The sequence below is a fragment of the Gopherus flavomarginatus genome, chromosome 18, assembly GCF_025201925.1.
Source record: "Gopherus flavomarginatus isolate rGopFla2 chromosome 18, rGopFla2.mat.asm, whole genome shotgun sequence".
Lineage (NCBI taxonomy): Eukaryota > Metazoa > Chordata > Testudines > Testudinidae > Gopherus > Gopherus flavomarginatus.
Genome location: NC_066634.1, coordinates 2,484,200 through 2,498,566, shown reverse-complemented (window position 1 = coordinate 2,498,566; position 14,367 = coordinate 2,484,200). Strand labels below are relative to the sequence as shown.

Below are 14,367 nucleotides of genomic sequence, written 5' to 3'. Positions count from 1 at the left end.
CCCACAGGAGAAGGGGTGGGATGCAGTGACCTCACCGAGCTGTGGGAGGCACAGTAGAGAACACATGGCAGTTAAATAATTTAATCACCCAGGGGCCTCTACTGGGTTTTCCTCCAGACGCACACGCACCCCCCACACACTAATAGCCCGCGGCACCACAGCCAGCCGTGGCCATGGCCAGGGATCTCAGAAGGGCAGGAGCCCCTGGCTGTGCAGGGTGAGGTGGCCGCCCAGGCCAGAGGCCAGCTGGTCATAGCTGTGCTCCGAAAGCACCAGGGGCAGCGTGCGGTAGATGAACTCCCCGTCGAAGAAGTATGTGTAGAGGACAGCCGTGACCACGAGGGAACCGGCGAGGAGCTGCAGCCAGATGCAGAGGGAGGCCAGCGACCTGTGGGGAAAGAGCGATCAGAGCAACTGCGGAACTCCCCACCACTGGATCTCAGTGGGGCTCCAAACAGGAACTGGATGTTGATGTGATGTTCCTGGGTTTTAAGGTCACAAGGGGCCATTTGGATCTCACCACGTATCCCTGGCTGGAGATCCCACCCCCACCCTCAGCTAGTTTTGTACCCAGCCCCGTTACGTGTGGTCAAGCTGCAGCGTCGCTTTCAGACCGACACACCCAATGGGATGGAAACCTCGGACCAGAACCCCAGTGGGTGTCAATCTCTGGAGTCAGCAGTGAGACACCAAAGAGCCGGAGCTGGGGATCCGGCTCCAGAGCCGTGGAGGGTATCAAAACCCTCCTGACGCAGGGCAGAAGCCAACCTCAAACCAATGAGGGTCAGGTAGCATGGGCCCTGATGGGCGGGTTATTCCAGCACCGCCCACTAGGGGGTGTCTTGCACCTCTATTGGAGACGGGATACCGGGCTAGATGGGCTGATTCCTTTTAGCCATACCCCTGTGGACTTGCTGATTAACGGCTGCCAATGGGGAAAAAGCCCTGGCATAATTCCAGCAGGGAGTAAATACATTAAATAATTAATCAACAATTAGGGAAATGATTGCACCAGTAATAAACCAAGAAATAAAAACTGAGCCATGGCTGGGACCTGCCCTGAATCGACTGGAGAAAGAAAGAAAGAAAGAGTGAGTGATGCAGTCCGGCCACTGTATCGTGCATTAACTGATGGCAAGAACCCAGGTGTCCTGACCCCCCGAGATGCGAACGCTGCGCTCACCACAGCCAGTAGGTGATGCCGCGTCTCTTCGCCACTAGTCGAGTCTCCTGCAGAATAGCCCCCAGTGGGAAGTTTTATTAGCGTTTGTATTGCAGCAGGGCCTTGACCTCCGCGGAGATCCGGGCCCCCCATTGCATGCTGGGCACTGCAGATAAATTGATCAAGATCGATGCCCCGTTGTGCCAGGTGCTGCCCAGACCCCGACCAAGATCAGGGCCCCCTCGTCGTGCCGGGCGCTGCCCAGACCCCGACCGAGATCAGGGCCCCCCATCATGCCAGGCACTGCGCAGACCCAGAATGAGAGACAGTCCCTGCCCCTAAAAGCTTACAGTCTAAACAGACAAGACCAACAACGGAAGGTTTTTCTCTCTCCATTTACACAGTTGAGACCCAAGTTCCCAGCCTAGCCCAGGATGATCCATGATGTAGCTGGGCACAGCTGGAAATTGGCAGCCGGACCCAGATTCATGAACCACTAGGCTCCCAATTCCTCCCTGGGCTGAACCTGGGCTCTCCTCCCCCGGGAATGTGGTGCTTCATTGTGAGGCAGAATCTCTGCCAGCATCACAGCCCGGGTCTCTCTGCCAAGCCTGGCTCACCAGCATTTTGGGGGCCCCGTTCCTTACCAGCTTGGCTTCCACTATCTCGCACAGCAACGACCCGGAGAGATCCTCGCCCTGTTCTAGCTTCTGGCTGTGAAAAGCAAGAGGGAGAGGCTGGAGGTCCATGGCGTCGGGTTCCCACTTGGATCTGGTCTTCAGAAGAGGTGAACGGATCAGAACCAGTTGGAAATATATTGCTCAAAGATCAGTGGGCAAAGACCAACACGGGTGGGTCGGTGACGTGGTCCCCAATCCACCTGACGGCTACACTGCTGGGCTCCTGGGTAGACACTTACTCCAACGGCAGGATGGGTTCTCCTGCCTCTATCTAAACCCACCACCGCAAGAGGCTAAGCTTGGCTTAACTAAGTCTCTTGAGACAAGATCAGATCTTTTTATTGGACCACCCCTGAGCGACCCAGCTGGGGCATCCCCACTTTGAGCTGGAGCCTATCCCGAAGATTGGAGTCACTCCCAGAAAAGACTCTCTTTATATTTCGTGCTTGGGACAAAGATGATTCCTTCACCATAACAAATCTACGGGTAGCTTTCATTTTTGGGTATCTCAGCTCCCCTGCTCAACCAGCCGAAGGTCTCCAGGACTAAGTCCTTCTTCTAGAAAACGCATCGGACAATGAGTCATTCCTAAAAAGCTAAAAACTTCTCTCAACGGGTCACTAGCTCATTCATTGCCGTAGACATTTGCAATAGCCAGGACCCCTTGTCAAGCGCACAGGGGCCCTTACTGGACATCTGTCCCAGGTCAACAGGTTCAGGTGAAAATAGGATACATATTCCATCATTTGGCCACATTTCAGCCAAGTCCAGTGTTCTGAAAGTGCCAGAGCCCAAAGCTAGAATTAGGAATGCAAAACACTTGGGTTCATGCAAAAAGGATCATGGGGCATTTGAGATATTGACTCCAATGGAACAACATCCCATTGACCCAGGCTGGGAACTGCCCCATTGACTCCAATGGAGCCATGTCCCATTGACCCCAGCTGGGGGTCTGGCCCCATTGACTCCAAGAGAGCTATGGCCAATGGACGCTACCTGGGGGTCTGGCCCCCACCCTTTGACTTACAGCGCGTTCTGCTGCTCCGAATCCTCCAGCTCTTCTTTCAGTTGGTTTATTTTGCTCTGAAGGACCTTAAAATACAAGGTCAGGAAGTCAGAACACAGAGTGCTACTGTCTCCTGCCCCACACTATGGCAGCCCCCTGGATGGTCCCAGCTGGAGTAATCTTCATAGGCCCCCTGCAGTCAGAGGTCCCACCCCCCATGTGCACTGCCCGGGGTACCGTGCATCGAACTGGGCTGCTCCAGAGTGTTATGATCTGTAAGGCAATAAAATCCAATACCTCCTGGATCTCCTGTTGCTCCCGTATAGTCTCTGTCAGCTCAGAGGAGCGGAGCTTTTCCTGAAAAAGAAGCCCAGGCAAATGTTTGGGGGTAGCCTGGTGACCAACACAAAACAAGCTGGCATCAGGGGAGTGGCAAAGTAATGATATGCCATGGAGAACAATACTGCATGGAGGAACAATAACCCATGGAGAACAATACCCCATGGAGAACAATACACTGTGGAGAACAATGATCCATGGAGGAACGATACCCCATGGAGAACAATACCTCATGGAGAACAATGACCCATGGAGAACAATACCCTGTGGAGAACAATGAACCATGGAGAACAATACCCCATCGAGAACAATGATCCATGGAGGAACAATACTCTATGGAGAACAATATCTCATAAAGGACAATATCCCATGGAGAACAATATCCCACAAGGAACAATACCCCATGGAGAACAATACCCCGTGGAGAACAACACCCCATGGAGAACAATGACCCATGCAGGAACAATACCTCATTCAGGAACAATATCCCATGAAGGAATGTTATCCCATAGAGAACAATACCCCATGGAGGACTGATACTCTATGGAGAACAATACCCTGTGGAGGAACGTTACCCCACGTAGGAACAGTACCCCATAGAGAACAATGCCCCATGGAGGAATGATACCACATGGAGGAACAATATCCCGTGGAGGAACGATATCCCATAGAGAACATTACTTGCCCCAACACTCTTCAATGTCTATGTAAGTGATGTGCCTGAAACTATAGGGCAGAAGTTCGCATATGCCAATGATTTGACTCATGCAACTGAGGCCTGTAGCACTCAGGACCGTGAAGGGACCCTTACATCTGACCTTCAGCTCATGGAGGAGCACTTCCACAAATGGGGCCAAGATCAAATCCAAGCACATCGGGAGTCTCTACTTTCCACCTTGAGAACAGAACTGCATGAAACACTCCGACTGTCAAGTTTTGGGGTGAAACAGGGCATTACGACCCAATGCCAGCCTATTGTGGGGTCGTTTTTCACTGCGTGCTTGCCCCTTCCGTGACCACCTCTGTCATAAACAGATAAGTAAGAGTTAATGGAACAGAAGTACTTCATCTCTCTTTTGCCTGTAAAGGGTTAACAAGCTCAGTGAGCCAGGCTGTCACCTGACCAGAGGAGCAATCAGGGGACAGGAGACTTTCAAATCTTGAAGGAGGGAAGTTTTTGTGTGTGCTGTTAGTTTGTGTGTGTGCTGTTAGTTTGTGTGTGTGCTGTTAGAATTTGGTTGTTGTTCACTCTGGGGGCTCAGAGGGACTAGACTTGCAACCAGGTTTCTCTCCAATCTCTCTGATACAGGCTCTTACCAGTTCAGACTAGTGAGTACTAGGTAGATAAAGCGAGTGAGGCTTATGGTTGTTTTCTTTATTTGCAAATGTGTATTTGGCTGAAAGGATTTTTGTACTTGTATCCTTAGGCTGGGAGGGTATTCCCAGTGTCTATAGCTGAAAGACTCTGTACCTAATCCATCTTAAATTTACAAAAATGATTTTTACTGTTTTTTCTTTCTTTAATTAAAAGCTTTTCTTGTTTAAGAACCTGATTGTTTTTTTATTCTGGTGAGACCCCAGGGAACTGGGTCTGGATTCACCAGGGATTTGGTGGGGAGAAAGGAGGGAAGGGGGAGAGAAAGGTTAATTTTCTCTCTGTGTTAGGGTTACTGTCTCTCTCAGGGAGAGTCTGGGAGGGGGAAAGAGAAGGAGGGGGAAGGTGAATTTTCCTCTCTGTTTCAAGATTCAAGGAGTTTGAATCACAGTGATCTTCCAGCGTAACCCAGGGAGGGGAAGCCTGGGAGAGGCAACGGTGAGGGAAAGGGTTTACTTTCCTTGTGTTAAGATCCAGAGGGTCTGGGTCTTGGGGGTCCCCGGGCAAGGTTTTGGGGGGACCAGAGTGTACCAGGCGCTGGAATTCCTGGTTGGTGGCAGCGCTACAAGTACTAAGGTGGTAATTGAGCTTAGAGGAATTCATGCTTGTACTCTTTTGGACGCTAAGGTTCAGAGTGGGGAATTATACCATGACAACCTCAAGAAAGTAGCCTCCAAAGCAAAGACTCGCGTCAACTTTACCCAAAAGGTAGAAGGAACAATGTCTGGGTCAATGGCCCCGGTGCTATGCACATCGGCCTTGACCCTGGTGTACACAGCTGGATAGATGTGGACGTGGAGCTATCCTCCCCAACTTAGGGATGAGCACCTGAATCAGACCATGAGAATTATCACAGGAACTTTAAAATCGATGGCTCTACTGTGGCTTTCTGTATTAGCAACAAAATAACACACCAAAGACTACCCAGAACGTCCCATCTCGTAGGTTATAGACAACATAAACCAACCACTCCTGAAATGACAAAAGCCTCACATCTCTGGCTCCAGCTAGGGAACGGCGAAACGTCTGGACCTCTTCCCCACGTTCCAAGCAAGCACATTATCACTGACCTGACAAGCTGCCCTCCCGGTTTCGACCCGCCACGCAGCTTTTGGGGCACTGCGTCCGAATAAACCAGGTGTTCTCAAACTGCGGGGCGGGACCCTCTCAGGGGGTCATGAGGTTATTACATGGGGGGGTCGCAAGCTGTCAGCCTCCACCCCAAACCCCGCTTTGCCTCCAGCATTTATAAAGGTGTTAAATATATAAACAAGTGTTTTTAATGTAGAAGGGGGGTCGTACTCAGAGGCTTGCTACATGGAAGGGGTCCCCAGTGCAATAGCTTGAGACCCACGGGAATAAACCATGGAAGACCCGGCTATTTGCTGCTCAAGTGGAAAAACCAAAGGCGCGTCAGACCCGGAGCACCCACGGCGTCGGCACCTGGGCTTCTTACCCGTTCCTCAGAGACAAAAGGCAAACTGACGCCTCAGCCAGCGAACGGACAATCACCTGGGCAAAGTGACCGTTCTTTGGCAGAAAGAAGCCCGTGAGCGAGAAATTTACATCTTGGCCTGTTTACCTTGGCCAGCTCCTTCCCCTGCACGTCTCTCTCTTCCTTGACTCGCTGCAGATCCGCCTAGTGACAGGGAGAGCGCTTTAAGAGAGGCTGGGCCGGGGGGCAGGGCGGCTGGGTTGGGGTCACACACGTTCTCGCCACAACGTGCCCCAATTAATTACGCAGAACATGGGAATCTCCTGCTGGGTCAGCCCCACCTCCCCTGCCAAACCCAGACCTGGGGCCCCGCACCTTTCAAAAACCCATCCCTGTCGGGGAGTCTTTCCTGCCATGGAAGCAATCTCAGGGCAGCGATGCTGCATGGCAGGGGTCCGGCCTCCTGGTCAGTTACAGCCAGCGGCGTGGGGTTTGGGCATGGAAGCGGGGAGCTCTGGGGTGCACTGAACGCCAGCCTGAATAGAGAGAGCCAGGCAGGGTTGGCGTGGTGTGTAACAGGTGTGCCTAGAGGAGCCCGACTCAGCTCAAGGCCCCACCGTGCCAGGCGCTGCCCAGACCCTGACCCAGATCAGGGTCCTCTGTCATGCTGGGCGCTGCCCAGACCCCGACCCAGATCAGGGTCCCCTGTCATGCCAGGCGCTGCCCAGACCCTGACCTAGATCAGGGTCCCCTGTCGTGCCGGGCGCTGCACAGACCCCGACTCAGATCAGGGTCCCCTGTCGTGCCAGGCGCTGCACAGACCTCGACCCAGATAAGGGTCCCCTGTCGTGCCGGGCGCTGCCCAGATACAAAGTGAATGAAATTCCCTGGGCCAAAGAAAGTGCCCGGGGTGCGAGGGGAAACCAAGTTACCGAGAGGAGCAGTGAGTTGCCCCAGGTCACACAGCAGGGCTGAGGAAGAGCTGAGAACAGAACCCAGGCCTCCGGCATCCCGGGCTGGAGCTCCCACACTGAGAGGTAGCCCCGGAGGCTCCCTCTTTGCGTGGCTCCAGGAAAACAGAGACGCTGGGGGCTGCTCACCTTTAGCTGCTTCATGGCTTGCTGCACCTCCAGGAGCTGCTGGTGGCTTCGGAAGTTCCCCTTGGTCAGGGTGAGATTCTGCAGGTGAAATCAGGCAGCGCTGTGAGAGCGAATGGGCCAATGGCCCCAGCCCCGGTAGGGCGCACCAGCTTTCCCCTCCGCACCCGCCATGGCCCTACCTCTGTCGTCAGCTCCTGGATGGTGCCCCGCATCTCCTGCTTCTCCTCCTCCTGCAGGGACAGACTAAAGTGGCAACCTTCCTAATTGCTGGCAACTGGACCCCTGAGGTCCTGCCCCCTGCCCTGCCCCTTTCTCCAAGGCCTTGCCTCTGCTCCACCTCTTCCCCTGAGGATCCACCCCTTCTCTGCCTTCCCCCCCAGCCCGTGGTAACCAGACTTTTATACTGGACTTTCCAGTTGAAAACGCGGCATCTAGCAACCCTAAATAGTACCCAGACACAGAGGCCAAAACCAGATTGTCCAGGTAAAACCTGGACAGGTAGCAACCCTCGGATAAACAGTGCAGTCGGACACTTCTAGTTTTCCCACAACCCAGCTTGCCATCATAGAATGAGCTGAACCAGGCCTACCAGCAGCTGTGTCACAGAGGGGGAAACTGAGGCACAGACCGACTCACCTACAGTCACACAGTGTCTGGGATAGAGCAGGGGGACCAAAAATGGCTCTGCCCAGCACCATGCTATCTCCCAACCATCACACCATCGGGAAAGCTCAGCTTGGCTGAAGCTGGTGGCAGAAGTGGGATTCCAGCAAGGAGATCAGATGGGAGGCTGGCACACTTGGCTAGATAGGGTGAGGTCAGGCCCTGGTGAAAGCAGGGTAAAAGAAGACAACCAAGGTAGGAACTTCGAATTGGCCTCCCCTTCTCCTTACCAAACTCTCCTGCTGGTGTTTCAGGAACTTTAATTCCTGCTGGACATACAGCAGGCTGGATTTGGTGGCGTCCAGCTCCTCCCAAGCCCCATCCGTTTCCTCTGAGACGACCGTGGCTCTCCGCAGCCTGAAGACCCCAAAAGAAGGAGAAAAGCTTTCAGGCACAAACTGGGCATGATCCAGAGATCCCCAGGCCCAATGGGACATTCTCACCCCACCTCCTATATCATACAGGCCAGGGAATTCCTAGATGGGAGAAACGCATCCCATCCCGATTGAACATTGCCCGCGATGGAGGATCCAGCACGACCCTGGGTCTATTGCCCCATTGGTTAATTACCCATCCCGATCATGCTGAACCAGCGACCCATCCCCCACATTAAGTATCGCCCCCACCCCGCAACCTTTGTGCCGCCTGCAAAACTTAAGCAGCGGCAAGCTGATCTGTTCTCCCGGGTCATCAGCAAAGAGATGCCAACCCGGGGCCTTGCTCTGGCTCCAGCCCCAAGCTGCACACCCGGTGCTCACCTGCCCACCTCCTCCTGCACCTCTGCTCGCTCCTGCTCCAGCTGGGCGTAGTCGGCCTCCAGCTGCAGCAGCGCTTCCACCAGCTCCTTGTTCTCCCCCCTCTGCCGCTCCAGCGCCAGTTTCAGGTCATCCATGTCCATGGTGCCCTGGTGGTGACAAACCACAACGGGGGAGGCTAAGGCAGGCGAGCACGGGGCTGACGGGCTGTGAGGCAGAGGGATCCCAGAAGAAACCAGGAGAATGAAAGGGGACACCTGGTTACAGGTAAAATAACATCATAACACTCTTTCTAGAGTTAGGATTTCCAGGTCCCGTAGTGTTTCACTCGCCCTAAAGACCTTTTCCCCCCATTGTTTTACAATCTGCTGACCCATTCATGAGACCCGCGCCCCGGCACACTTGTCTATTGGGCGAAGGATGGTGGGTACATGCCCGGACCGCTACATCTATTCACCTGCATTCAGGACTGGGAACCCCGCATCCTGCTGGGTTTGGAATTCCAGACAATATCATAGTGCCACTCCATAAATCCATGGTGCGCCCCACCATGAAATGCTGCCTGCAGTTCCGGGATGGGAAAAAGTTCAGAGAAGGGCAACAAAGGGCTTGGAATGGCTGTCGTACGAGCAGAGAGTAAACAGACGGGAACTAGAAAAGACGGACTAGGCAGGGGGTCAGATACAGGACTCTAAAATCATGCTGGTGCAGAGAAAGGGAAGAGGGAAACATTATTTACCCCCTTTGCATCATGCAAGCAGCCGGGGTCACCCGCTGAAATGAATAGGTGGCAAGTTTAAAGCAAACAGAAGGACGTACTTTGTTCATGCAGCATCCAGTTAACCTGTGGAACTCACTGCCAGGGGAATGTCAAGGGGGCCAAAGGCATAACTGGGTTCAGAGCAGAACTGGGTACGTTCTTGGAGGCCAAGTCCAGCAATGGCTATTGGAAGCAACCCTCATGCTTGGGGGCGGGACCCTAAATCTCTGACAGTCCGGGGGTGGAAGATGGGGGGGGGGGATATCTCCAGAATGTCCCTGTTCTGTGCACTCCCCCTGAAACTCTTGTAGGGGCCACTGTCAGAGCTGGGATAATGGGCGAGCTAGCCCATTGCTCTGCCCTATTACGGCCGCTCTTCTAACACTGAAAATTCACTCACCTTCCCAGGGAGGTCGCACTCCTCCAGCAGCCTCTGGGCCTGCCGGGTGGCTCCCCGTCTCAGGGCTCTGTGAGGTCATGCTGCTGCCCCTCCCCAGGAGCTGCCCAGGGCTTTATGAGGTCACTGCCTGGAAACTTTCTGTCATGTCTGCCTCAGTTTCCCTCTGTAACTTTGCATAGCTACCAGGGTTTAAATGTTGCTCCTGGGGCAGAGCAGGGGCCATGGGGTGGGCTGCATTGCCAAATTATCTAGGGAGGAATGAATGAGCTGTTAAAGACCTGGCTGAAATGGGCCCAAGTCAGCCAAGGGGGTTGCAAAGACAGCGGGACACCCAAGGAGCGGGCAACTGACCTCGATCCATGGGGATCTCTGGCAGACAGGCCGCGTGAACCCAGCGGGGGTTGGACAACGGTCCGGGACGTGACAGCTACCTGGGACAAGAACTGGTCTTTGGCAGGACTCAGACACTCACCGGGGCCTGGTGATAGAGGGATGTTTCCTTTCTGCAGCATGGCTCAAGGGAGACTGGCCTGTGCTTTTAAACTTGCTTCCTCTCTGCTCCGAGAGAGAGATGCCGTGTACCGAGGGCCCACCAAATCCCACTCTGTTTCCACAAGGCAGCCAGGCAGCCCTGCAAATCCCAGTGGAGGTTCGTTGGGCCCTGAGGAGGGAACAGTTCTCGGCCCAGGAGTGTGCCCCCAAAATCAATAGGCAGCAGGGTTTAAAACATACATGCCCTTTTCCCCATAACACAAAGTTAACCTGTGGAACTCACTGCCAGGGGAATGTCGTGAGGGCTGAAAGCGTAAATGGGTTCAGAACAGAACTGGGTAAGTTGCTGGCGGATAGGTCTCTCAATGGCTATTAGCCAAGATGTCAGGGAAGCAACCCCATGCTTGGGGGGACCCTAAATCTCTGATGACCAGAAGTCGGGGGTGGAAGATGAGAGGAATCTCTCCAAAATTGCCCTGTTCTGTGCACTTCTCCTGATGTCGCATAGCCCCGAATCCTTCACCAAGAAGACAAATCAACAGCAGGCCTGGCTCATGGCAGAGGAATAATTAAGTCCTGGTTTGAGAAGGTGTGTTACGATTTTAGAAACATAAGAACAGCCACGCTGAGTCCAGTTAGCCCAGTAGCTTGTCTCCGACACTAGCTGGGTCCAGATGCTTCAGAGGGACTGAACAGAACAGGCCAATTATCAAGTGATCCATCACCCGTCCACTCCTTTTGGCACCTGGAGATTTAGGGACACCTGTCACATGGGGTTGCATCCCTCACCATCTTGGCTAATATTGATGGACTCCCCCTCCAGGGACTTCTCCTGTTCAGTTTTGAACCCAGTTCTACTTTTGGCCTTCACAACATCCCCTGGCAAGGAGTTCCACAGGTCGACGGTGATCTGTGTGTAGAAATACTCCCTTCTGTTTGTTTTAAACCTGTTGCCTGTTAATTTCATCAGACGACCCCTGGTCCGTGTGTTATGTGAAGGGGTAAATAACACTTTCCTGGGCACTTTTGCCACATCATTCATGGTTTTATACCCTCCATCACATCCCCCCGCTTTGTCATCTCTTTTCCAAGCTAAACGGTCCCAGTCTTTTAAATCTCTCCTTATATGGCAGCTGTTCCCCCTGCCCGCCATTTTCGTTGTCCTTCTCTGCATCTTTTCCAGTTCTAATAAAGCTTGTTTGAGCTGGCAGGCGCCCAGCACTGCCTGCAGGAGTCGAGGGGCGGGCGCACCGTGGACTTTACACAGCATCATGATGATATTTTCCGTCTTCCAGTTTTATTTTTCTAAACCACCACCTGTCCCCGCTATTACCCTGCATTGTCACTTGAATGCCTGCCCCCCACCCCGCTAAGTAAACTCACGTGTGATTTCACTATAAACCTATCTCAGTGCTGCGTGTTAAGCAGCATGGGGATCACAGGGGGGAACCGGTAAACGGGACGGGACTATCTCTTTGGGAGCCGCCGATCTGGGAATTTTGTGGTGGTTCAGTGGACTGGACGCTCCAGAGGGGCTACTCGAAGGGCTGATCGCCAACCTGCGGCATGACAGCAAGGCCTGTGGGGGACTTGGAAGACAATTCCTGCATCACCTGTGGCCGGGGAAATTGGGGGAACTGACCCCCAGCAAGCATAGCCAAGGCTAAGGGCATCTGATAGCAAGGAGGCCTCACCAGGATGCATCACAGTGAATGGGTTTGCCGCCCTGGCTGTTTACATGGAACTGGCTGGATTCTCCTTGGAACCCTCCACGATAATGTTGCTCCGTAACTAATAATTGTTCTGTCTCCAGTGGAATTGCCCCATCCCCCAGTGACCTCTCCTCCCCATACGACTCATTAACTTGTCATCAGTTTTGTTTTTAGCCTCCGCCACCACGGAGACGTCCATGATCGCTGGCTGCCTCTAGGCGTTTCGCGCCCTGGGCCGAATTCCTCCCAGAACACGTTGGTGCCATGCCGGCTGAGCCCTCTGGATTTGCCCAATCCCCTCTGCGCCCCGCTTGGAAGTTGAAACTTTGCTTCGCGATCTGGGCAAAGACTTTTTAATGACTCCCAGCGGGAGCCATTAAAATTACCCTCCGCTTGTTTGCTCGTCAGCAAAGTGTCCTTCCGAATTGATACGCCGCTGCAAATTGCAGCTCCGTATCATTAGCCTAATCAAAGCCAATCAAGTGGCCATCCAGGCACCTAGATACCAAGGTGATGGACACCTGAGACACCCCTAACGAATAGGTGTGCAAAGGTGTCCGCGGTGCTAAAGACGCTATCTCTGACGCTGCCCAGCAGGCGATGCTCATCTCTGTAGCAGAGCGGACACTATAGTGTGATGCTGGGACCTTTGCTGACATGAGATTAATTGTCCAGCCTCAGACCAGTTCATGGGGGGCGGAGGTCCCAAAAGGGGTCCATGAGAAAAAAAGAAGACTGGGTCTAATGGGAATCAAAGCATCCCGCTCTTACGATGAAGTTAGGTACCCAGCTTCCTTAGGCTCCTGTCAACACTGCAACGTAAGCCACAGACCCAGGGCTTGGGGGTCATTTGTAACCCAGGGTTAGGAACAGTTGGACCCTGGCACCCCAGCGTCCAAACAACAGGACAGGGGTCCAAGCCCAACCACTCACACTGCAGACATCCTAGTGGTCTCCCAAAAATGCAGCCGCTCATGGTGCAGCGTGGGAAAACTCAACCGTCCAGAGGGATCATGGGATACTTTTAGAAGACTCCCAGAGCTTGCGTCCAGAGGGGCCGCATCCACATGGCAAAGCAACAGGCCTTGAATCCTGGCTCCTGTCTTGACTCAGCTGGGACCCTCCATCCTCATGGGAGCCTGGGTTGGCTCAATTTGTGTGTAGACGGAAGAGGGGGTTAGGGCCGTGCCGGAGTTTGAACATGGGGCTTATGTTGCAGTGTAGACATAACCTTGGGGAATTCCAGCCCAAAGCACGTGCACAATTAACGCTGAAAAAGTACACTGGTAAAGTTTATGGATGATACCAAGCTGGGAGGGGTTGAAAGTGCTTTGGAGGAGAGGATTAAAATCTGAAATGATCTGGACAAAGTGGAGAAATGGTCTGAAGTCAATAGGATGAAATTCAATAAGGACAAATGCAAAGTGCTCCACTTAGGAAGGAACAATTAGTTGCCACACACACAATGGGAAATGACTGCCTAGGAAGGGGCACCGCAGAAAGGGATCTGGGGGTCACAGTGGATCACAAGCTAAATATGAGTCATCAGTGTGACGCTGTTGCAAAAAAAGCGACCATCCTTCTGGGCTGTATCAGCAGGAGTATTGTTAGCAAGACAAGAGGAGTAATTCTTCTGCTCTACTCTGCGCTGATTAGGCCTTAACTGGAGTATTGTGTCCAGTTCTGGGTGCCACATTTCAGGAAGGATGTGGACAAATTGAAGAAAGTCCAGAGGCGAGCAACAAAAATGATGAAAAGTCTAGAAAACATGAGCTATGAAAGAAGATTGAAAAAACTGGGTTTGTTTAATCTGGAGAAGAGAAGACTGAGAGGGGACATGATAATGGTTTTCAAGTACATAAAAAGTTGTTACAAGGAGGGAGAAAAATTGTTCTTCTTAACCTCTGAGGATAAGACAAGAAGCAATGGGCTCAAATTGCAGCAAGGGAGGTTTAGGTTGGACATTAGAAAAAACTTCCTAACTGTCAGGGTGGTTAAGCACTGGAATAAATTGCCTGAGGTGGTTGTGGAATCTCCATCATTGGGGATTTTTAAGAGCAGGTTGGACAAATACCTGTCAGGGATGGTCTAGATAATACTTAGTTTGACCTTGAGTGCAGGGGACTGGACCAGATGACCTCTCAAGGTCCCTTCCAGTCCTAGGATTCTATGATTGACAGTTGTTGGCGAGACTGGGATACATAATCAGCCACCCATCCCAAAACTCTGTCCCCTCCATGGACACCACCACCAATTCAAACCATGCCACAACAAATCAAACGTGCAAGCCCACAATGGGGAATCAGCTGGCCGGCCAGTTGGCAAGAAAGGACCTGGAGGTTAGAACAATGCAGCTGTGAACAAGGCAAATCTCATTTCGGGGTGTACAAATGAGAGGGTCTCATGCGAAGCCACAGGAGGACGTTGTCCCAAGCCAGGGAGGAGGGCTCCAGAACTGAGTGCCCCACGCTTCAGGAAAGATGGAGGC

At 52.9% G+C, this 14,367-nt stretch overlaps 1 pseudogene; it reads right to left on the bottom strand.

Moving 5' to 3' along the window:
- Window positions 1-250: 250 nt before the first annotated feature.
- Window positions 251-8,658, bottom strand: LOC127036452 (myosin-11-like; annotated as a pseudogene).
- Window positions 8,659-14,367: the final 5,709 nt, after the last annotated feature.